We start from the raw sequence: 23,645 nt of genomic DNA on the forward strand, positions 1-23,645 counted from the left end.
CTGTTTTTAATCATATTTCTAGTGAAATAATCACGTTTCACTTATTTCCATTGTAAGCCACCCCTATGTACAATAAATATCCAGCATATCCAGTGTATCAGCAGGGTCGTACAGAGTTGCAGTGTCACAGTCGCATATTCTGCTAAACTAACTTCACAGTTTTGTACAACTGTAAAAAATGATTTATGGATGCATGTTTATACAAAGAGACGAACAAGGCAAATGTTTTAATCTCATCAGTGATGATGCTGGAACAAATATCCAAGGAGGTCATGAGGCTTATGCCAGGGGGGCACCAAATTAATGGCAAGTGTTCCAAGTGGAAGTAAAACCATTCGGTGGTACATTTTTAAGAAACAAATAACAAAAATAGTGCATTCTCCTGGCTTTAATAATATTCTGACTAAAAGCACAAGGAAAAATCACTTGCTTATGCACGTTTTACGTCGACCGAAATGCATTACTCAAAACCATAGATGCTGGAAAAAGGGGTGCTGAGGTGAGTCCCGCACTCTCTAAAACCAGACATAAGGAAGAATATCAGTTGATAAGAAGAGCAAGAGAGAGAGAGAGACAGAGAGACCATGTGCATGAGTGAGGGAGAGGATTGGAGAATATGGACAGAAGTGTCGATGTGATCTAAAATCTTGATCATGAAGCCAAACGTTTTCTAAAATTCTTTGGTTTATCAGTGAAGTGTATGAAGACACTGCAGACTGGAGTCTCTGTGCATAGTAACTAACAGACAGACAGATCCATGTTACATCCACTCGTCTCCTCTTTGATACATCTGTGTCCTCACTCTGCTGCGTTATTAGAAACTATTCCTAGAATAGTTGACTGAAGTGCAGTCTATGGATGTCTTATATAATAAGAGGTATACGTCCCTTCAATGTACCATTAAGGCCAAATAAAAAAATGCTGATCTGAAAGCATTTCTTGTTAAGGTTTGGATGGTGCTACATTATTTTCCTTTGCCTGTTTAAGTGATGAACTGCTCTACTTGTGGCTTCAAGAGATGATAACAGATGTTTTTTTCCTGGTGCTATAATTTTGTGGCATTTCATTCGCACCAATTCTTAGAAAAAAAAAGAAAAGAAAAAGCATTTAGTACAGCTGTTGGTCAGTCAACATCTCTGACTGTCACCCTGCGCATACATATATATACACACACACAGGCACACACTCTTTTATGGACCTAAATCAGCCGTGTGAGAGTCCTACATCTGCCTTAAATCATAGCTGATCAGTCTCCCCAATCAACCATTTTGGCCCCGTCCAAAATGCTCCATTTCCTGACCCAGCTTCTCATCTCTCTTCATGCTATTAGTCAAAGCCCTTCTCTGTTTCTTTTTTAACGGTCCTTTCCTAAACACTGCTACTGCCAGGTTTGTCAGCCGCCGTAGATTTAGCTGCCTTGTCAGTAGCGCTGCTGTCCTAATCTCTATCACAGCCTCAACTCTGGCCTCGAGGAATGATCAGAGAATGAGAGAGGTAGAGAAAAGGGAGAGAAGCAGTTTTTGTGCCAGAATTGCTTTTTTTTTTTTTTCTTCAAATAAGCAAATGTGTAACGTGGCAAAGGCCCAGTGCAGACCTACCCGCGAGGGTTGGGGGGTGGGTGGAAGTAGGGGGTTAGAGAGGGGAGGCAGACTTGGCACAATGCTCCGTCTAGTGTTCTGAATTAGTGAAAGTCCCTCTCACCCCCACTCCCACCTCTGTGTACCTTCCCTCCTTCATTTTCTTTGTCTTCTTATCTTTGATATGCTTTTTTTTTTTTTTTAAACTTCCTCCTAATAGCTAGTGGATTGTCATAAAGTAGGCTAATTTATGAGAGCTGCTGTGCTGTGTGTGTGATTTTAAGGATCATATTAGGAGCGTGTGCTTGTTTTTGGGGAGTCCAAAAGTATGAGTGATTATTTGTATGTGATTATTTCCACAGCTTCAGGTCAGTATTGTGCTGCCTGCCTTATTTTCTGCAAACGAAACCCTCATTTCCAAAGAAAGAAGGAAAGAAAGATGCTGAAAAACATCAGACCACCTATAGATTTCTTTCTCATGCAACAGGTGCACCAGTCCTTCCATTTACAAGCGTTTTTGTTTTGATTTCGACTCTTCAAAACACGTATCTATCTGCAGGGCTTGGTGCAAAGGTAACCAGCTTTGCACATGCATTACTAGTTCTTCTACCTACACAAGAAAATCTAAAGGTAATTTGGTTGCATACGTTTTCATTGTATTTGATTCTGAACATTTGAAAAAGGCTTAAAATTAAGTCTGCAACACAAAATTATGAAGCACACATGCCAGATTCTGCCAAGACTGTTGGCCTTTCTTGCTCAGGTGTGTAACCATTTTGAATTTGTGTTCTTGTCAAATGGGATACATTTCTACCCAAACTCCACTTAGGTCAGCAAACCATCTTTGACACAAGTTATGACACTGTGTGAAGCATAAATAAAAACAGAATGCAATCATTTGCAGATGAACTGTGTTCACCAACAACAGTTTTACAAAGTGTTCCCAAACCCATGTAGCAACATCCTTTGAACTTTGAAGATTTTCCACTAAAGGAAACCATCAGTCCCTGTGACATCAGCATTGAGGAAGTGACATCATGTAGTATTTTGAAGAAAGATGAGTGTCAGTAAGTTTTTTTTTTTTTTTTTACCAATATTTCAATGTGTGTTTTATCAGATTGAGATGGTGAGACTCGCCACTTTAGCTCTGTTGTATGAATAAATGATTGTAAACAACTGTTTCAGAAAAATTAAATAGTGTTGCAAAATATTACAATTTGATGAAGTCCTTAATGACATGTAGTGCTGCCGTCTTATGGACAAATATGGAATGATGGCGACTACTAGCCAAACACTTCAGCCCCGTCCCATCCAACCCTGTCACATTTTTGATAGCGACAGGGTTGAGTCGTAGTGACAGGGTTGAATGGTTGACACTTCTCAGTAGATGACTCAATTGTAGACTTTGATGCGAACTGTCTAAAATGATTCCTAATGCTACTTTATGTTCCATATTTTCAGACATCACAATGGCAAAAACAGCAGCAGAGCGGCAAAGAGAACAGGGCAAGACGGAACGCAGACCCAGAGAGAAGGGAAAAATATTTCAGGAGTGAGGGCGAGAGGTGGAAAAGGGGCAGTGAGGCACGGAAAAAGAAAAACATGTGGGATCTGAGTGACAGAGCTAAACGATATCAGCATAGGATGTGAAGGAATGCTAAAAAAAAAATGACTGAAGAAAAGGGAAGCAATATCAACACCCCTCCACAAAGTCCTGATAATCAACATGCAGCGGTACCCAGGTCAGGGTTACCGCTGACCATATGGACACATCCATTCCATTGATGCCTGCGATGAATTAGTGCTTGATGCTTTTGATTTAATGTAAAGTATTAAATACTTCTTTAAATGAAATGTTTTGTTTCATTTTTTTTTCACTTGAAAAATCTTCAATTTTAATAACATTCAGTTCCCATTTTATTGAATATTATATGATTTGCACAAATAAATCCATACCACATTGAAATATTGATCACCTCTGTTATCATGTCAGTCCCGTCATGCTGAGTTCAACCCTGTTAGATGATGTTTTCTATTCATATTTTGAAGAAATACGAAGTTAATGTTGAATGTGTGTACAATTTACCAGATAATCAGAAAAAAAATGAATCAGGCCTAATCAAATTCTAATGTTACCGCATGTTTTTGATCAAATATGAAGTCAGATGTTAGATAAAGTTCCGAAGACCTGCTTTGGCAGTCAAATGGTGAGGATTTTTACTGGAAATGATCTGCTTCATTACTGAGGTTCTACAAGACTACAACATATTTTCAAATCATATTCAGGGTCCAAGTTGTCTTTGAACGAATTGGACTCAAAAAGAAATTAAGTGAGAAAGAAATGCCTTGTCATGATTGGGATTTCATGTCTGAGGTAGGAAAATGTATTTTCTCACATGTTTAACTAGTCCACCATCACATGTGGTGATCTGAAATACAATTTTTTGATGTATTCTTTTCAAACAACGGTATGACCCAAAAGGCGCCCATCTCAGAGAATCACCCAGTAACCAATCCGTGTTCTCCTGTGTTCAAGTCTAATGTTTTGTTGATCACCCCAGTCTCCTCCGTCGGTGTACTCATAATTACTACAGATGTGGTTTCGGGGCACTTGCTGAAATGACTGATGTTGTCTCTTAAGTTTCTCACAGCGAGTTACTGCAAATACATTTATCATGGCATGTTTTCCAGCTCTAATGAACTCATACCACATTGTTCTGCAGCATGACCCACAGCCTTCTGTTTACTCACCAGCCTATAGGGGAAGCTAAGCTACAGACTTAGAAATTTGGTAGCCGTTTAACATAGCGGCATTGTTTTATTTTAATGCAAACTTCAACGTAGTAAGAGATATTTTCATTTTAGGGGTGAACTCAAAAACTATAGTGATTAAAAAAAAAAAAAGCTGAATTAAAGGTAGCAGAGAGGCAGGTTGTCGGTGGATATACTAAACTCCCAGTAACAGAAATAACAGTGGAATGTGCTACAGAGAATATGGGTTATATTACAATAATGGGTCCAGGGAGCAGTGAGTAGTATGTGGGTTAAATTATACTGTAAGCAGGGACCGCTGGACTGTATGTAGGTCATATTATACACTTTAAATGGGGACTGGTGCACATTATGTGGGCTATCTCAGTTAAATCCAGTCAAATGAATTCAGATACTATACACATTCATGTCTCTTGTGCACCTCCGAGAATCTGCCTTTGATGGTGAGGCTTTTTGTGTGTACTCATATACCACCTTACACATATACTCGATGAAAATAGTCCACTACACAGCAAGGTCATTGCTAAAACGTGTCTCACATATCTCTAATCTTACTCAGACATCCACACACTCACATACAGAAGCAGCTCATCCACACCCCGGTGGCCTGTAAGCCCTCAGATATATAATTTTCTTCAAATGCACCTTTTTAGTTTGCCTGTATCCTCAGTGCCCTTTTTCAATCTGAGCTGCCGACTCATCCTGTCGCGTCCCATCTTTCACAAATCACACAGCGGCGGGGCCATGATCGGAGAGGGACAATTTGTCAGCTGTATGCATGAGTAAGCAACAGATTCACCATCCATTACACTGACCGGACAGAGGAAGGCGGAAAGAGAGCGGAAGGAGGGATTGCATGTGTGTATGTGTCTGTGTGTTCATGCTTGCCAATCCTTGTGAGAATGATTTTAAATTTTAGACCTTCAGAGGGAGGGCATCTTTGCAAAGTGAGGACGTTTTGGCTGTTCATCATTTACACATGAAGTTTGGTGGTGGAGTTTCAGGTTCAAGAATTTCACCAAGGTTTTGGGGAACTGGCCCAATGGTCAACTAGCGTGTTCAGCAAAATAAAGAAAACACAGATATCAAAATCATCCTGGTAGACCACAGGTCATAGTGCTCTGTGTGTTAGCTCTGTGTGTTAGCACAAACTGTGTGGAGTGATGATATTTTTCTGCTGCCTTGGTATCGTGCACTTAAGCCATAGAACTGTGTTGCATTCTGTAATGTCTGGCAGGATGTGCTGTTACTACTTCACGTTAAAAGTTTTCCACCAGTGAACCACTTGAAGACATGTACTGTAAGATGTCCAGAATTAGTCACTGGGTGTACAGAAGCAACATATTGCTCATTTCTGGTCGTTAAAAATTTGCCTTGATATAGATCCAAACAATTTTCAGCACTCTTAAAATACTGTAAGAGGATGAGAACTCACAGCCACAAGTGAACTAGAGTTACAGGCAAGAGGTGTTCACTGTAAATTTGGGCTGTAAGCGATATATTTTTGTTAACTTCCTGTCTGTTCAGACTAACACTCTCCTCCCTCCTCCCCATGTCTCCACCTGTTCTCCTCCCTCAACACATGAACACACAGCGGTGTTCACTACAGCACCTGACAGCATTAGACAGCAGGGTCATCCTCCTCTCACCAGTAAGTACACTAAAGACAAACCCTGGCAATAAGTGCAGTTTACTAGCCATCTACTGAAGTCACAGACTAACAATATATTAAACCTGTGTCAGAGTATGAACATGGTGTTTGAAAATATTAGCTAGTGTCCTGCTGGACAGACTGATAGCTAGTTCGTAATGACTGGATAAAAGGCAACTAGCTAGCCGGACAATTCTGAGTTCTAACAGCTTCATTTCCAAACATGAATGGAGTAACTGGGTTCTTAAAGCCACTAAGTTTGATAATGGCAGCTTGTGAGAAAGTTCTTTGAAATGTCACTCACCCAAGATATGAAGCTGCAGCTGTCAGAGAGAACTTTGCTACGATTAGATTTGTGCATGTAGCTTTGTTATGATTTTGCATCATGGTTTAGATCAGGCAGGTGCGGTCGGGGAAGAGAGAGCTGAGCCAGGACTGACGCTGAGGAGGACCAGGATGCTGAGGGAGAAGCAAAGGCGCCTTCAGCTGGGAAGCATTTTGTGTGAAGGTATGTCAAAGAGCCCAGCCTGGGTTGTGACTGATAGAGTATATACTGCTCATATCTTGCTGACATACTCAATGAACACTTACAACACTGTTTTTTTTTTCTTTCATTTTCACTTGTGCACTTGTAGTTTTATGTCATGTCAATATATCCTATTAAAGTATACTGCGCTGTGATTTGACGACAATGAAGCTTTATATAACTGTGTGAACTAATATTTCATAACTGTGCCCTTTCAGGAAACACTGAGCACATTCACACACTCCGCTCTGCCCCAGCTGGGACCCTAGCCTGATCTTCTTTGCTCTATGTCCAGACCATCCCTTTCCTGGTGCATCTGTCAGAAGTGTGTTGTAATGCCATCGGACCGGGAGAATGCGTGCTACACTCAGCAGCCAGCCTGGTGTGTATCCATGCTGCCTCACATGGATGTGTTCACCCTTAAAGAAGGGGTGTGGATGGCTGTGGGAATGTGGAATGGTGTCTATGTGGCAGCATGGAGTGTTACTTGAAGGTATCACAGGTCAGTTTTTTTCATCACTAACAGTAAGTAAATATATTGGACAGATATTTGAGGTTATAGAGTTTTCTTTGTAATACATTATGTTGCTCTATTGATAATGCTGGAGATATTACTAACTACAAGTTTTAGAAAATGTTTTTGTATATTTGGGCAAATTGGGATTTTGTCTGACTTTCTGCTGACAGATGTGCCCAGGTCCCTATTCATCTAAACACAAAAAAGTTTATCCATTTTATTTCAGAACATCTCCAGTATTGTCTCACACATTTGTGTTATGTTTGGGGTAAAGACATATTCCATGACACATTTCATTTATTCAGTTTCAGTTTATTCCTAGGGCAAGTTGTATGACTCACCTATTCCTCTGCTAGCTTGTGTGTCTGCAACAACTCTTCTGTGGGTGGTGCTGGAATACCTAACAGAACTCCAGCATGCTTGGCGTCATCAGGCCTCCTTGACCTCACTGATGGCACACACTCACCGGAGGACAGCCTTTTCTGCAGGACAACATCCTGTCTGCACTTTCCACTTCCATAACCCCTCACTGTAAAACTGGTGGTACTCTATTGAATGGTAAGTGTGGTTACATTTAGCACAGTAATAAACATGTTCAGCGAAGCATTTTCAGAAGATTTTTCTAGCTTTGATAAACATTTTGGAATATTCTTAATCAGACTTACTAAGTTCCTATCTACATATTGAGTATATGTCAAAAACATAACATGGTTTCATGTTGAACTTAGTCAAATGATGCTTTTGCTTTTCCCTTGGGTAATCTCCTAAAGGTGGTGGCTGTAGTCCAGGGCAGCTGGCAGGACCTGAGTTCCATACACAGGGGCGGAGAACCCAAAGCAGTTGCCAGCATACATCAGAGTATGATCGTGGAAAGACTCCACTTCTGCAGTTGACCTGTAACATTGAAATGCAGGCGATCAAATATTTTGCCCATTTCTTTTCATGTTACAGCAGTTTCCACATGGTCAGTAGCAAAAAAAAAAAAAAATATTACATACCCAGGATGTATGTTAACTTTCCTGCATATAGCACTGCTGCTAAAGTTTTGTATCAAAGGCCACAAAATTGTAGCATGAGTATGAAACGTCTGTTACATAAAAGACATCTCCTGGAATCTTTTCTGGAGCCTCCAGCAACAAAACAAGAGCTGCAGCTCCTCGTCCAAAGTTAGCCACGGGAAATCCTTTTTCTACTCTACGTTGTGTCAATAAATCTCCCCTCTTATTCTGCTTTTTCCACTGGCAGCATTCCATTTGTTTTGTTTCACAATAAGTTATTCTTGTTTTAAGATCGCATACAGTTAAACAACTGTCCTGATATTAAGTTAAGCTAACAGGTTAGGTAAAGATGAACATTTTTATCAGTTATATATAAATATGATGAAAATTATATCTATCAATCATCAGCTGTTGTGTTACACATTAGGAGATTAGAGCTAATTTGTACTGTTAATCTCTCTTGTATAAACAGGCGGCTCTAAATCATTTGTTTCCACTTGTACGAAACTGTAAGATGAGTTTATCAGACTGTGTGATTGCTAGACTGTAACTCTTTACATCCCTGTCAACACACTGGATATATACAGGATGTTAATTGTACATAATGTGTGACTGAAAATGTAAATTAACAAAATGTGAATATTTCACTAAAAATGTAATTAAAAACACAGTTGAAGTGAAGGCTGCCAGAAATTAACCTAATCTTTTAACTTTGGTGTTTCTGTAATTATGTCTTTTTTAACTAATTAAATCTTCATTTATTTCCAGAATTATAAACAAAATTATATGAAAACCAGTTTAAATGGAAGATGGAAAAAGAAAAAAAAAACTGTCCTCTCCCCTTAGTAACTCACATGGTGTGATGGAGGCTATTAAACACCTGCATGTCAAAGGTCTCATTTATATCCTCAGAGGACAAACTGACAAAAAACACAATAACAGTGATCACTTGTCAGAAATAGTGCAGAGACTTACAGCACAGAGGTTAGGAAATATACTGTCCTTCTCTGAGGTAGTACTTCTTACAGGATGACAGTCACATGTAATGAACACATTTACGTAGTGGTCACAGCGTACCACTCATGACATCAATCAAACTCACAATTGGAAAAGAGCAGCGATTGCTTTGGAGGAGAGAATTCTATGTTACACTCAGTGTAACATAAAGTACATTAGCTAAAATAGTAATACATTGTCATGAAGGGATGGCTATCACTAAGAGTCCTAGTTAGATTGCAGTTCTTTGGAATTTACAGAAAAAATATGGATGTCATTTCAATAAGTAATCCCACTCAAACATTGAGCAGCAATTTGTCATCAACATTATAAAAGAGTTGACATTTGTAGACATGGAAACAGTTAGTCTTGATCACCTGATGAAAGATGGAAATGGTAGCCTCAGTCTAAGTGACCAATTCACTCAGAATCATGAGCAAGAATGATGGGTGTCTTACATCTTTGGTGACTTAGTAGCTACGTCTGAAAGATGTGAATGACCAAGCAAATAGCCATTTTTTTGTTATTATAATGAAATGATTGTGTGGCACCACTTGTAGCCGAGTAATTTTTTGCAAGTAAGATACTTTCTTACCAGCAACATGATAAACAATTGTCTTCTGCCACCATAAAACACACCCGTTCTATAGAATAACAAATCTGGATGTTGGAGCATTGTATTGGGAATGACCATGGTTCCGAAGCCTATTATTCCGAAACTCTGAAAAATGTCCCAGTGGACATTGTCCTGCAGCCCGCTATCCCAAAAACAAAAGCCCACTGCTCTTAAGGCCTGTTGTTCTGCTATCAATACTCAGTTAACAAAGCTGAAGTCCACCGCATTTATAAACTCATGTTAGCTATTAGGGTAAAAATTACCAACAAATCTAGCTGGCTGACAAATATCTGCATAGCTACTGCAGAGGAAAATATACATTAGCTTACCTTTCCAGAAGCTAGCTGCGCATCCCTTTTCAAGCGATTGAGGTTTTTCCAATGTGCAGGTTTTGCTGAAACACATGGTGCATGGATGCAGTGCTGCATGTCTGCCACAGCATGCCTTCAGCAGAGTCCGTTATAATCAGGTACAACTGCTGCATCGACCACAAAAGCCTCTGAAGCTGGCAAGTCTATTCCCTACAAATGAAAGATCAACTGGTCATCTACCGCCAAAAAGGATTCCATGTAACCACATGCTACACCCTGTTCTCATATCTACCCAGTATCAAAAATGCAGTTAAGCACATGGGGGGTGTTAACGCGAAGTCTGCAGCAGAGACTAACCAAATGACAGTATGTTTATGTGCAATCTGTGTAAAACCTAAAGTCCTCCAGACTCCAAGCTTGCAGCAGAACAAAATGCAAATGGAGGACAAGAAAACTCCAAGTCTATTCCCGACAAATGAAAGATCAACTGGTCATCTACCGCCAAAAAGGATGGCATGTTACCTCATGCTACACCGCTTTCTCATATCTACCTAGCATCAAAATGCAGTTAAGCACATGGGGGGTGTTGACGCAAAGTCTGCAGCAGAGACTAACCAAATAACAGTATGTTTATGTGCACTCTGTGCAAAACCTAAAGTCCTCCAGGAACGTAATCCTGTGCTGATATAATGTCAAATCCTCCAGATACACAAAGTATGCAAGCAAAGATGTGAACAGTCCTGCTAGCATCACAATCATTTGCCTACACATTAAAATGCATATAAGCACTTTTGAATAGATGGGCAACAGAGTGTTGGACAGACAGAAAGAAGAGGTGAAGTGAAAAAAAAAAAAGCGATAGAGGAGGCCAAAACTTTTTGCTGCTTTGACACCTCTCTTCCATTTTATGAATAAAAAAGCATATACATCCTTCCTGTGAAGGCGATGCATGTGTATGTATGAGGTTGTGTGTGTGTGTGTGTGTGTGTGTGTGTGTGTGTGTGCCAATGGACTCAAGAAGACATGTCTCTATGTGTGTGTGGTAAACCTTTACCATATTTTGACTACATGTGTGAGATCATGCTGAAAGTAACTCTCCTGTTTCACACAATTGTATATGGATGTGTATGTATATATACAGTAGGTGTGAGAGCGTGTTTGTGTTGAATCACCATATGAAGGTTGTTTGATGCCAGACCTCCACAGCACTGAATAGATTTACAGACACAATTCATACATCTGCTTTTGTTAGAGATGTAGAGAAACGTTGACATGGGTATGTGTGTGTGTGTGTTTCTCTATGTGTGTGGAGTATGTCAGAGAGATTAGCAGAGTAGCAGCCAAGTTTAGTAGTTTTACAGAACATGAAAAACCACGAGCAGTCCCACACTGCCAGTGAAGAACCTCTCTCTGCTTGTAAAGCTCACATCTGAACTCTGGAGTCATCTAACTGCACCACAAAGCATTGTTATAAGACTATGAGCCCATGATCGAATGGATACTCAGAGGAAAATATTTGTGATCTTTGATGCCATGTTGGTGCCACATTGGTTTTGTGCTTTTGATAAATAAACAATGTTGTGGCAAATGATCCTAAATATTTTTTTTAAACCCTAATATGATATAGTTTTGACAAAACTACAAAATTAATGTAAATCAGTCTTATGTTATCTTACAGATGTATTCATGTCAGTCTGTAACTAAGTACATCTTTATGGTAGTTCACTGTACAGTAGGTATATAGGTATACTTAGGCCTACACCCTATGCCTTTTTATATTTTACAACTGAATTAGGCCACTGTTGTAGTAAAAAAAAATGGAGATTTACAGAATAAAGTAGCATAAAAAGTAATAATAGGGGTGTACTTTTAGCAGAAATTGGTAACACTTCATTTGCAGGGGTGACTATAAGACTGACATGACACCGTCATGACTTTATGAATGTTTATGACTGTTGACATGCTTTGAGATGTCCCAAACAAGATGTCCAAAATACTAAAAGATGACTTTGTCCATCTTTTTGACACAGCAGAAAATGTATCTTCATCTCTGACGCAGCTACTCCCCTTAGAAGATGAATGATTTAGCAGGACTTTAAGTCATCACTCCTGGCTGTGGTCCACCTGTGACGTACATTTTATCGGTAATTTCGATCTCCCCTGGAACAGCAGATCTGTCTTGAGGAGGGATGGTCTTCACCCTATTGGCCTGGGTGCACTTTAAGAGATAATTATATTATAGAAAGACAAAGGATGTTGACCACCAAAACCTTAAGTATCCAAAATTAAACCTGTCTAGGACAAGGTCCCTTATTGTTAAGCTTGCCTTGTTCAATGTAAGGTCACTGACCAACTTTTCACATGACTCAATGAGGACATTCCAAAACTTACAAAAGCTTGCAGCAAAACAAAATGCAAATGGAGGACAACAAAACTCCAAGTCTATTCCCTACAAATGAAAGATCAACTGGTCATCTACTGCCAAAAAGGAAAAGTTAGTAAGCACCAATCAGTAAAATTCCAGTTTTTTATTTACAGCCATTAATCGGCTTGTCAAACCTCAGACGAGTCCCACTTCTTCATCTTCTGTTGACTGTAACAAATTTCTCTCCTTCCTTTTGTAATAAAATTCACCAAATTCGAGCAAACATCACCATTCCAACTTCTGCCATCATTCTTTCTTGACCATGTTATCGTTTGCTATATAGCTCTTGGCCAGTTGATATGGGAACTCTCATGGACGCTGTGTCCCACATAAAATCCTCATCCAGTCATCTGGATATCATTTCAGCTAAATTGTTCAGAGGAGTGATGGAGAAATAGGCCTAGTCTGCTCCAAATATTCAACAGCTCCCTTTGCTCTAGATGTTTGCCAGATTATTTTCAAGTAGCCTGTATTCAGCCTCTGCTAAAAGGCCCTGGCCTTAAGCCATCAGTTTTTACACAAATTAGACCAATCTCAAAATTGTCCTACATTTCCAAAATTCATGAGCAACTGGTTCAAGAACAACTTCTGGAAGCGATTCATGACATGCTGTGAAATTTTAATCTGGACATTGCAAGCTATAAACCACTGACACAGCTCTTCTTAAGGTTACAAATTACTTAATAATGGCTGCAGTCTGTGGACATGGCTCTGCTCTGGTGCTGCTTGACCTTAGAACAGCTTTCCACACAATCACTCTATGATAATTTGTAGACTTAAAGATTGCAGTGGCCATTTTTGGAAGGGCCCTAGAGTGGTTGTCTCTGTATATGCTAACATTAGGTCATATTATTCACCACCATAATGTGCCATTTCACTGTTATGCAGATGACACACAGTTATATCTTTCCATTAAACCCCTCTCAATGCAACAAGCTGCAGAGCTGATGTGAAAGACCTTGAGCACCTGCATAATCAGGTCCAGCCACTGCTCAGACCCCATGTCCAAAATATGAAGGACACTGCTAAGAACTTGCATGTTATCTTTGACAATGAGGTAATTTTTGGACAAAACACTCACACACGCAAAAAAAAAAGTACAATAATGTCTTTGTCAGCTCAGGTATATTTCCAGAATCAGAACAATTGGTATTTTTTGCAATTTGCATTTTTTTCTGATTTTCCCTCTGATATCCTCTGGCTGCTCTGCCTCAACTCCGTGTTTCATCGAGTTTCCTGATGGACAGCTTCACTTGTTGCTAAAGTAACCACTAACTGCTGCTAACTGTAGCCACTGTTAACTAGTTAGCTGTGCAGCTAGCGGTCCTATTAGCTTGGAGCACTGTGGGAGTGTTCTGCCAGCACAGGAGCTTAATATGAAGTTGTCATGACAAACACATTGACAGGTTATGGTGTCTTACTTAATGTCAAGTTGTCATAACAAAGACATCTTAAGCAATGAGGTAACTGATTGAATGACACCTTATGACAACAGTCAGAAACATTCATTGAGGCTCATTTAAATATTGAAAGAACAAAACCTGAATTTTATGACAAAAAGGTTAGGACATGTGCTTTAACATTTTGACCATATGATCAGTGTACAGCTGTGGTCTGTGTCTCTACGCTCTGTGTCCTCCTTGCTTGGTGATAATACCACACTTCATATTATTCAAGGTAACTTGCTAATACATATATTGCTAATAAATATTTTGAATTACTAATGTAAATCTGCAATGTAACAGCACAATACAGTATAAATATTAGATGAAACAATGGACATGGTAGATATTTTTGATTTGATTTCTTTGACTGTGGGCATTTTCCAGGAAGCCAATTCCTCAAAATAGGTGAGGTGACGCAAACAAACACAGACACAGGTGGACAGGATTACACAAATTGACTTAGAAAATAGAAAATATATGTGGCATTTTTGACAAATTTCACACGGAAGTCACTCAGGGATCTGTGGTGGTGTAGTGTTGAAGCTGTACCTCTGACTGTTGTAGTGGTTTTCTGGAATGTGTTGGTTAATTTTTACAACCTTGCTGTTTTAGAGCTGGGATGAAGAAACAGCGCACAAGCTCACTTGTGAGAAAAGGAAAGGAACTTCTGTACAAATACAATCACAGCTGCACTGAAGCACATTACATGCACCACAGCAGTGCTGTTGTCTGTTCATAAACTCCCAATACATGTGAGTGCAAAAATACACTCAAACACACACACACACACACACACACACACACACACACACACACACATGCACCTACACACTTTCCCACATTGACATCTGCACTCCTCTGTCCGTACACAAAGATTTCCTATACACACACACACACACACACACACACACACACACGCATGCAGACACGCACCCTCCCCTCCACACACAAACAGAAACACACACACACACTCACTCACACACACACTCTCTCTCTCTCTCTCTCGCTCTTTCTCTCTCTCTCACACACACACACCTCTGGTGTGAATGGCCCTTGGCCACAGGCAGAGTTTTCACAGTAAACTAACCTTGATCAATAACCTGCTATGGACCTCAGCAAAACCCACTGTTCTCCCTACTGCTGGATTTCAATATCACGCCTGTTTGAACACTCTAGCCACAGGCCAACTGTGTGTGCGCATGTGTGTGTGTGTGTGTGTGTGTGCACATATGTGTGTATGCATGTACGAGTGCTGCCGCTGCATGAATTTACGAGAGCCTCTGAGCTTGTGTGAATGTGTTTTTGGCCTCGTGTGTCTGTGCTCAAAGAAATCTTTGTGCATGAATTTCAGTGTGTGCGTGTGTGTGTGAGTGTGTGTGTTTGAATGAAGCCTCGGGGTCCGCTGTGAACGGTGCTAACTGGCCCTCTGAACTCTTCCCTGTGAAGAGAAAGAGAAAGCCACCGGGCATGTGCAAAGGACAGCATGCCATTTACCTGGGCTACGGATGGTTTTTAAAACTGGCATGAGGGACTTCCACGCACACACTCATGCTCTCACACACACACATACTGAAGATACTCCTGCCTTTTGCCTCAAACTCTAAAGCACACCTTTGCTCCCTCGCCTCAAACACAAACACACTTCAAAAGTTTTTTTTTCATTTTTTATTTTTTATTTTTGGAAGCGATACAGTCAGTACTACCCCTGCATTTAAAGAGCCTAACCGCTCCCTTCATGTGCCCTTTTCTCGCTTCCTGCCTCTGCAAAAAGGCCCCACCGCGCCAAAAAAGACTTGGTAGTTTACATCCAGTGCTACAACTAGCGAGACAACCTTTTGGCTCTCCAAGGTGTTCGTCTCACAGTGGTCTTTATATACAGTATGGTGAAGTGTGAAGTGTATACGGCCCCTGCTCCAGCTCGAGCTGGGCCTTCAGAAGAGCATTATAAGGTATTTCAACCTGGGTAAATGCTCAGAAAAACAACAACTGGTGAACTCTGAATGCTGTGATGTGGATGTCGAACAATAGTGGAGTTTATCACATGATGGCATGTCCCACAGATGTAATGCTTTTCCAGTAATGAGTAATGAAACAGACAGAACTTTTATATTTTCATCATGAAAAGTGTAAAAAAGCTTGAGCCATCTGCCTTATCTGAACCTGTGTATGTGTGTGTGTGTTCATTTGTCTCAATATACCTGTGTGTATGAGTTGGTGGTTGAATACAGCTGACCCAGATGTGTTAAGTGGGTCATGGGAACACCACCGCCCACACACTGGGGGTTATGGGTAGGCAGAAGCGCTCTGGTGTGTGTGTATGTATGTGTAGATGGGGTTAGGACACTGGGGCAGTGCCCTGATTATACTCAGATTAGTTTTGGGAATTCATCGCTCCTCCTCCTGAGCTTTACCCCCCCTAACTCTGTCTCCCTCTCCTTTTTCTCTTTTCCCTCTGTTCCTACTTCTCTCTCTCTATCCCTCTCTTCCTAGCTTTAGCACAATATCTTTATTTGTTGTTTTATTTGATAGTGGTTGTATATTTTCACATTTTGCTCAGAACGAAATAATTAGATCAGAATGAAGTTTTCCTGTTAGTGGCTTTAAGATTGTTAAAATCATCTTACTCCACACGGTCTGAAAGTTTCTATTGTGTATGAGCTTGTTTCAGCTCTTAAATAAGCTATATTAGGCTTACACTGAGTAGGATATTAAAAGCTGAAGATCAGGTTTTTATGGCTACATCTGGTGGAATATTCTTGATTGCTGTGTCATTTTATACATGATTTCTTAAAATTCAGCCTGACTTTGGGACCAGGTTTCAAAATACAGTTCTGTGTGTTTGAACAATGCTGGGCTGCGCAGTGTGAGTTTGTAATGACTGGTGTAACGGCTGACCACAGGGTACACATGGATCTGAGAGAAAACAAAAATGCTGTCTTAGGGAAGGAACAATGAAGAGTCAGAGTTACTGTCCTTTTGAACATATTCACATTGAGGGAAACGTGCACTACTTCACATCTTTCCTGACAAAATTTCAAAAGTTGGCTTAAGACTTAAGGCACAGCAGTTTAATGGAAACAAAGCGTGAGTCTGTGTTCTTGTTGTCCTTTAACTTCCAACAGTCATACAAATCAACTCTGCTACTGTTTGCCGTGGAAGCTGTCTCACTGTGCCAGGAACTGAGACACGTACAAATGGATCAGGCAGGGGGTCATTTTTGTATAATTCAGCTTGATTCTGTAGTTTGGATGAGACTGAAGCCAAATTTTAAGGAATTATTTCTAAAATTGCAGTATTTTTACTGATGTTGAAGTGGCAATATACCACCCGAAACATGCTTAAAGCATTAAACGGCCTTTGCTTGATCTGGTGACTACCTGATTAGTGACTGGTCCTCCTCTTGTCTCTTTCTGGTGTTTTTATGGTTGCATCCCCAGCGTGAGTGGAAATGGGGCATGGAGCCTGGGCGGGACGTCTCAGAGGAGAGATGGCAGCCAGGGTGGCACGCTGACTGGAGGAGTGCCAACCGCTCTCAACCCGGTAGGGATCCATGCCAATTCTGCCTCAATCTCTCTCTGTCTCTCTGAACCAGTGGCCGTCATGCTCACTGACATTCAAAGTTTGTTACCCAGCAGTAGAGATTCACTACTTTTCTCCATTACTTTATCTGTCACCCATCCAATGGTGACTATCATAAAGTGCCACTGTTGTTAGTCAGTGTGGTCCTCATTGCCTCAGTGTGCGTGCGTGCATGTCAGTGTCTTCTTAGCAGTCTTACTAAACTTTTTATTTTGACAAATCACCATAATGTAATGAGTTTTTATGTATTTCTTCTGCATTATTAAAGTTCTTATTGTCATATGCTCAAAAATAACTGTGAAGCAGCTGTTGAAATTACATAAACACATAAAATAGTGCAGAGGCTAAAATATAGGAATATAATATAATATAATATAATATAATATAATATAATATAATATAATATAATATAATATAATATAATGCTGTGGTAGACAGGTGCACAATAATGGTAAATGTATAAATAGTAATGTAAATAAGTTGTAAACGGGTATGTATATACAGTGTCTATCTATCTATCTATCTATCTATCTATCTATCTATCTAAATGTCAATGTATGCATATATAAACAGGTAGTTATATATACAGAGATGTAACTGGGCAGATAAACATGTGAGATAAAGTATGTACTATACAAAGTAATATAGAGTCTTAAGTCACATTTATATATCAATGCACTGTGAGTAAAGTATCACAGTGGCGAGTTTCAGAGTTAAAGAGTTCAACATGATGAAGCCGTGGGGTAGCCTCGTGGTTTGGGACTGGATGCTGCTGTACTGTCTGCCGACGGCAGTGAGAAACTGGTGTTGGTGACTGGTGTGATTGGGGTCTGTTGGCCCTTTTTCTTCTTGCACTGCTGGGTGTAGAGGTCCTTCTGTAATGCCATACAGGCTGTGAAGCAGCCAGCCAGGATACCCTCCATGATGCACCCACAGGAGTTCCAGATGTTGTTGATGGGAAGAACGAGTAAGAAACACAAAAAACTTGACTGCTGGGTTTAGTTTTCACATTAGATGTCTCATGTTAATGCTTCCAAATAAGTAAAAACTAGTGATTTAGTATACAGTAGAGTAGTTGGTAGATTGCTTTCATTATTGGCCTTTCCTGACGTTCCCCAGTTCGGGGCTATGAGGATGTGTTTTGCTCTTAGACCTAAGGCACGTGCACACTGATAACACTGTCAGATTGCTTTTGTAAAGATCTCCACCCTGAAATGACTTAACAATGTTAACATAAATCTCTAAATCTTTGCCAACACCTCTTCTTTTGGTTGAGAAACTTCACAGTCGTGCAACACAGTCGCCATCAGGAAGAGTGCCACAGCTACAGCCTGCATGCTAAAACCTGTATTATGTGATCAGCAGTTTTTCTTGCTCTCTCTAAAATACAAGGCCGACCTTTTCATTGTTATCCACTCTGGAAAAAATCTCCTGTATATAAGCTGGATTTTGTCAGTTCTCAAAAGGCCATATAATTCTTTGCTGGAGTTTCCCCAATTATGAAGTTGGTTATGAAGCACTTTGAGCTGCATTTGCTTGCACTTAGTGTATAGTACAACCACTTAATGTTACGATCCACATGCTGTCTACGACGGGCCCAGACTGCCAAAGGACAGTGGCTGTAAGTGGCTCTGAGACAGATTGAGAACATCAGGTGTTTTAATTCGGCTGGTGTCAGCCTGTGAAACATGGCTGCTCGGGCCAAACTGGCCCTCGGCTACACACTCTAATGTTTATATGTCTAAGTATGAGCCAAATGCATCCTCTCAGCACACAGGTCAAAAGCTATGAACTTAGAGTGGGCATGTGCCAGAGACATGGCGGGCCTGCCAATTGCTACAAGCCTGTGGCCAGACGGCGAGTACACAGAGGTCAGGAGCAGCCAAGTGGAGTCCAGTGAGGGATACCCTGGTTTAGTGTTGGCCAAACAACGCCCCCAGGCTGGCTGGACTGACTCAACATGACTGCTGTGTGTGTGTGTGTGTGTAGACAGACTGAGACAGAAAATGCTCAGCTTGTCCTCTGTGGGTTTGCTTTGCTGTTTACTGGCCAGAGTGGGTGATGAGAGGTCTGGGCTGGATATCCCCTCCCTTGTTAAAACGTGCTACTCTGCATTATATGCTGTCTGCTGAATCTCCACAGAGGCTGTGAAAGGTTAGCTGGTGGATGCTCTGCTGATAGTTTTGTATTGATAGCCAGCATATATTTTATTTTTTGATGTGCTCTATGTATTATCGTTTATTATTGTTATTATTTTTCAGGTTTTTCATTTTGTTTCCAGGCTAATTTTAATTTTTTTTTTTATTGTTTTCTATTTCAATTTATTTTATCATGTTTCCTTGCCTTCATTTATAATATTTTTATTATTTGCTTATTTCTTTTTTCTTGTATTATATTTTATTAGATTTTTGAATTGCATTTATTTATTATTTATATTTATTATTATTTATTTATTATTTTTGGCTCAGATAAAGTTTGGTGCTCTAATCCTGATCTGAATGCTTAACACTGTGTATCTCCCAATTCTCGCTCCGCTCCTACCTTACTTACCTAGAGTGTTAAATCTTATTTCTCAGCAAGCTACTTGATATAAATACGGAGGGCACTGGTTCAAAACTACAAAGTTGATCAGCTTAGAGACCTTTTGTACTTTGCCCACCTGGTCATCAGAACTCTGAGTCCCTCACACCAGCTCATACAAACACATTCACGCAGTCTCAGCTTGACTGTGTGCTGCACCGAACAGCCCGGCCCTCATAAAGGACAGCAGGCTGAGGTGGACAGAACAGTAAAGTACAATAAACAAAGGCTTGGATTTTGATTGGCTTTAATCAGGAGCTAAAACTGTGATGTTTTCCTCAGGCTCTAATGTAGTTGGAAAATTGGCTTTACTGGGTAGACGGTGAACTTTAGCCAATTCTGAGTCATCAAAATATACACGGATCAGCTGTTGGACATTCCTTTTCATTTTACTGTTTCATTTTTATCTCATTTCTTTTTCTTCTTCATTTTTTCTTTTTCATTCATTCATTTTTATTGCCGTTTGCATTGATTGTCTATTGATTGTCTGACATCAAGGTTGTTGTACACACCTGTGTGCCATCACTAATTAGTACACAAACTGTTGTTTTCTCATATTTCAGCTGTGGCACTTTTCATAAGCCTGAATTTAGCACTGAGTCAAAACACGCTGCTCTTTAAAAATCCATCACAATTTTTATTTTCATACCATCACAAACCACAAACACACACATGACTTCAGTCGGTCTGACTACATATCCCGCAGACAGATACTGAGGCACACACACACACACACACACACACACACACACACACACACACATAATGTGGATGACACAGTGCTGCCTCCCCCTCTGGGCGGTCAGTGTCTCCCTTTGGCACGGTCCTGCTTGGTACAAGTCCAGAGTCCTTGAGGTAAGATGGCACAGGACTGGCTTGGCACACTGGCAGTGGATAGTGTCTATAGTAGCCTTTACACACAGTACAGGTGCCATTCGACTAAACACACACGCACACACACACACACACACACACATGCACACACACACGCACACACACACACACACACACAAACAGAGACACACACGGGCTCAGGATAGCCAAAGCTGAATCTACCGCCAAGTCCACTTACAGGCCATGGGAGGATAAACACACACTTTGGCCAAATACACACACACGCATGCGGCCAAAACCAACCTCGACCACTCTGTGGCCAAAGGCATTTGCAGCACAGTCCCACTCAGCAGGGAATCCCAGCGCTTGGCTCTCCATCTCTCTGGGAAAATCCATCTAAGAGGGAAGGAGGGGGTTGTGGGGGATAAGGAAAGCTGGACAATCAAATATTACAGTGTTTAACACTTCATTTTCAATCCCAGCCGATTCCATTCCCCGTCAGTGTTAATTGCTGCTGTGCTACCTGCCACCAGTGGTCCTTTATGAAATGACTTCTGAATTGAAGCATATGGACGAGGAACCTCAACGGGAGCTGGGAATGACTTGAGGAAGGGTCCCATTAAATAAGAGCTAGCTAATTACTTTGTCCTCCCTTTTGTCCTGCGCTATCTGGGCTCTCACCGCCATTCATATATCTTACTGTAATGAGTAAAGCCAGGGCCCGGCACCTGTGCTCAGTAATTAAACATATAAATTCTCCCCACACGGAAATATGTGTACTCACCAGGATTGATTTATAAGGCTCTCGAAATTGCGCTGTTGAGCTTATTTTCATTGGCTGTTTCTTTCAGGCAGAGTGGGATGGGGAGAGTCGTCCATCAGCTCCGCGCTGGAAAGCTTGATCTTTTAAAACACTTGTCTCCTCAGAGTCAAGTTTCCTTCTTTCCATTGTTACTGTTTGTGTTGTGGGTGAAGGTGGTGATGGGAGACAGGCGAGCCTTTTGGATACTGAAATGAGCTGTTAACATTAGCAGCCAAGAGCTCCAGTGAAAAATGTACTCATGAAAGCATACCATGATCAAACAGGGGTCCAAACAAAACAGGCCTGCGACTCATTTCTCGTTCCTTCTGCTGTGAACTGACTCATGCTGTACAGCAGGAAACGGTGAAAGCAATGGAAGGATCGCTTCTGGTACACAGAACTCTGCTGCAGTCTTCAGCTCATATTTCCTTGTTCTCAGTACGAATATGCACGACAAGTCTCACTGAATGGGTTTCATACCAAGCTCTGTCATCATCATTACTTTCATAGTGTATTATACTAAGTGGTGGATATCTGAGTTTTGAAACAAACCTATCCTTTTAATTAATTCATGATAAAAAAAAATAATAATAATTATCATGTTGTTGCTGCTGGTCTTTTAAAAAGCATGTTAGTCAGTGCCACCCACCCCTGATTTGACAGTACTGCCGCAGTTTGACAACATGTTTGTTTTGTAATTGATCAAGTGATTTGTTATTCTCATCCTGGGTTTTAATGAATGAGCGTTTGAGTGTCTCGTTTAGGTCTTAATGTTTCAGCTCTGGCCTTTTCAATCCTGATGAGAACAAATTCTAAGAAACTGGATGTAAGCAGAAATCTTAAGCTGACTGCAGAGACAAGTGCTGTTGACCAGGGTCGTGTATATTATGAGCGGCAGGGGCTCAGTTCACCCAAATACCACTCTTGAACAATGCAGCTCGATGAAAAGCTAATGAAATTTAGAGTGTGAAAGTTCATTGTTGACCTTGAAAACAGGATTTTGACAAAAGCTTATTAAAAAATAGATCCACACTAGTTTTTCCTGAATGTTTCAACTCCATCTCACAGTGATGACAAACTGAGCTGCTGCACTGAGAACTGAGCAAACTCCATCTGCCGACGAGAAAAATGAGTTGCGGTTGAAAACTTTGGAAAAAGAAAAACAGTAGACCTTTGAAGGATTTGAGAATTTACCAGGCAGAGAGCATCTAATGAAAGACACTCTCAAGCTGCACCATGGGAAGTGTTTTTGCAGCTTGACCTAGACTTGGGACTTAATGTCAGGATATCTAATGGTCATTAGATGGTCAGCAAAAGCAAATACAGACTGTATATACCTTCCATATGCAGCATGCATTGTGCTAAATTACAAAATGTAACTGACTCATGGGAACAAATGAAGAATGAAATGGTCATTTTGTATAACCTTTAAGTAAATATACAATATGTGCATGTCCATTGGGAGGGTGGAAGCAAAGGCCTGCATTTTGTAAATATGTTTTGTTTATATTCATTGAAGAATACAACAGATGTATCTGAGGGCAGCTTATGTTAATACTACTTTGGTAAAAAAAAAAAAAAAAAAAAAAAAAGACTTGTGTATTCTGTGCTGAGATCCGACACCAGAGATCTAATCAGTAGCTTTCTTCCTTTATGGTGTCCTAAAAATATTTTGGTCAAATAAACCATAACTTGTTTTGGTTTAATTTTGAAAAAAGTACTTTGAGTAATTATATTTGTGTTCATACTGTCAGTGAATCAGTCGTCTTTTCAGCAGCATGTGCTGTTCAGGTAGCCTGGTGCAAAACGAGCAGCAGCAGCTGCAGTTTGGGTGCCTTTTTACACATGGGTGCAGCATTAGATGTGCTGACTTCATATTTGTTTGGATTTCCATAATCTTCGTATTTGCATTATTAACTACAGTACATTTGTGAAAAAATCATGCAAAAGTTTCAATGTAAACTACCATCAGGAGTGAATATTTCTGCTGGAGTGGCCAAATTTGACCCCCAGGCT

General features: G+C 40.4%; 1 protein-coding gene across 3 annotated transcripts in view; it reads left to right on the forward strand.

Annotated features, from left to right (window-relative positions):
* Positions 1-23,645, forward strand: part of LOC143328094 (uncharacterized) — a 420,223-nt gene that overhangs the window by 24,457 nt on the left and 372,121 nt on the right. For all 3 annotated transcript variants that reach the window (XR_013077785.1, XM_076743024.1, XM_076743023.1), the window contains exon 2: positions 17,272-17,374. The gene's annotated coding sequence lies outside the window, so the exon portion shown is untranslated. The remainder of the gene's footprint in view (positions 1-17,271; positions 17,375-23,645) is intronic.

The sequence above is a fragment of the Chaetodon auriga genome, chromosome 11, assembly GCF_051107435.1.
Source record: "Chaetodon auriga isolate fChaAug3 chromosome 11, fChaAug3.hap1, whole genome shotgun sequence".
In the NCBI taxonomy this organism is placed as follows: domain Eukaryota; kingdom Metazoa; phylum Chordata; class Actinopteri; order Chaetodontiformes; family Chaetodontidae; genus Chaetodon; species Chaetodon auriga.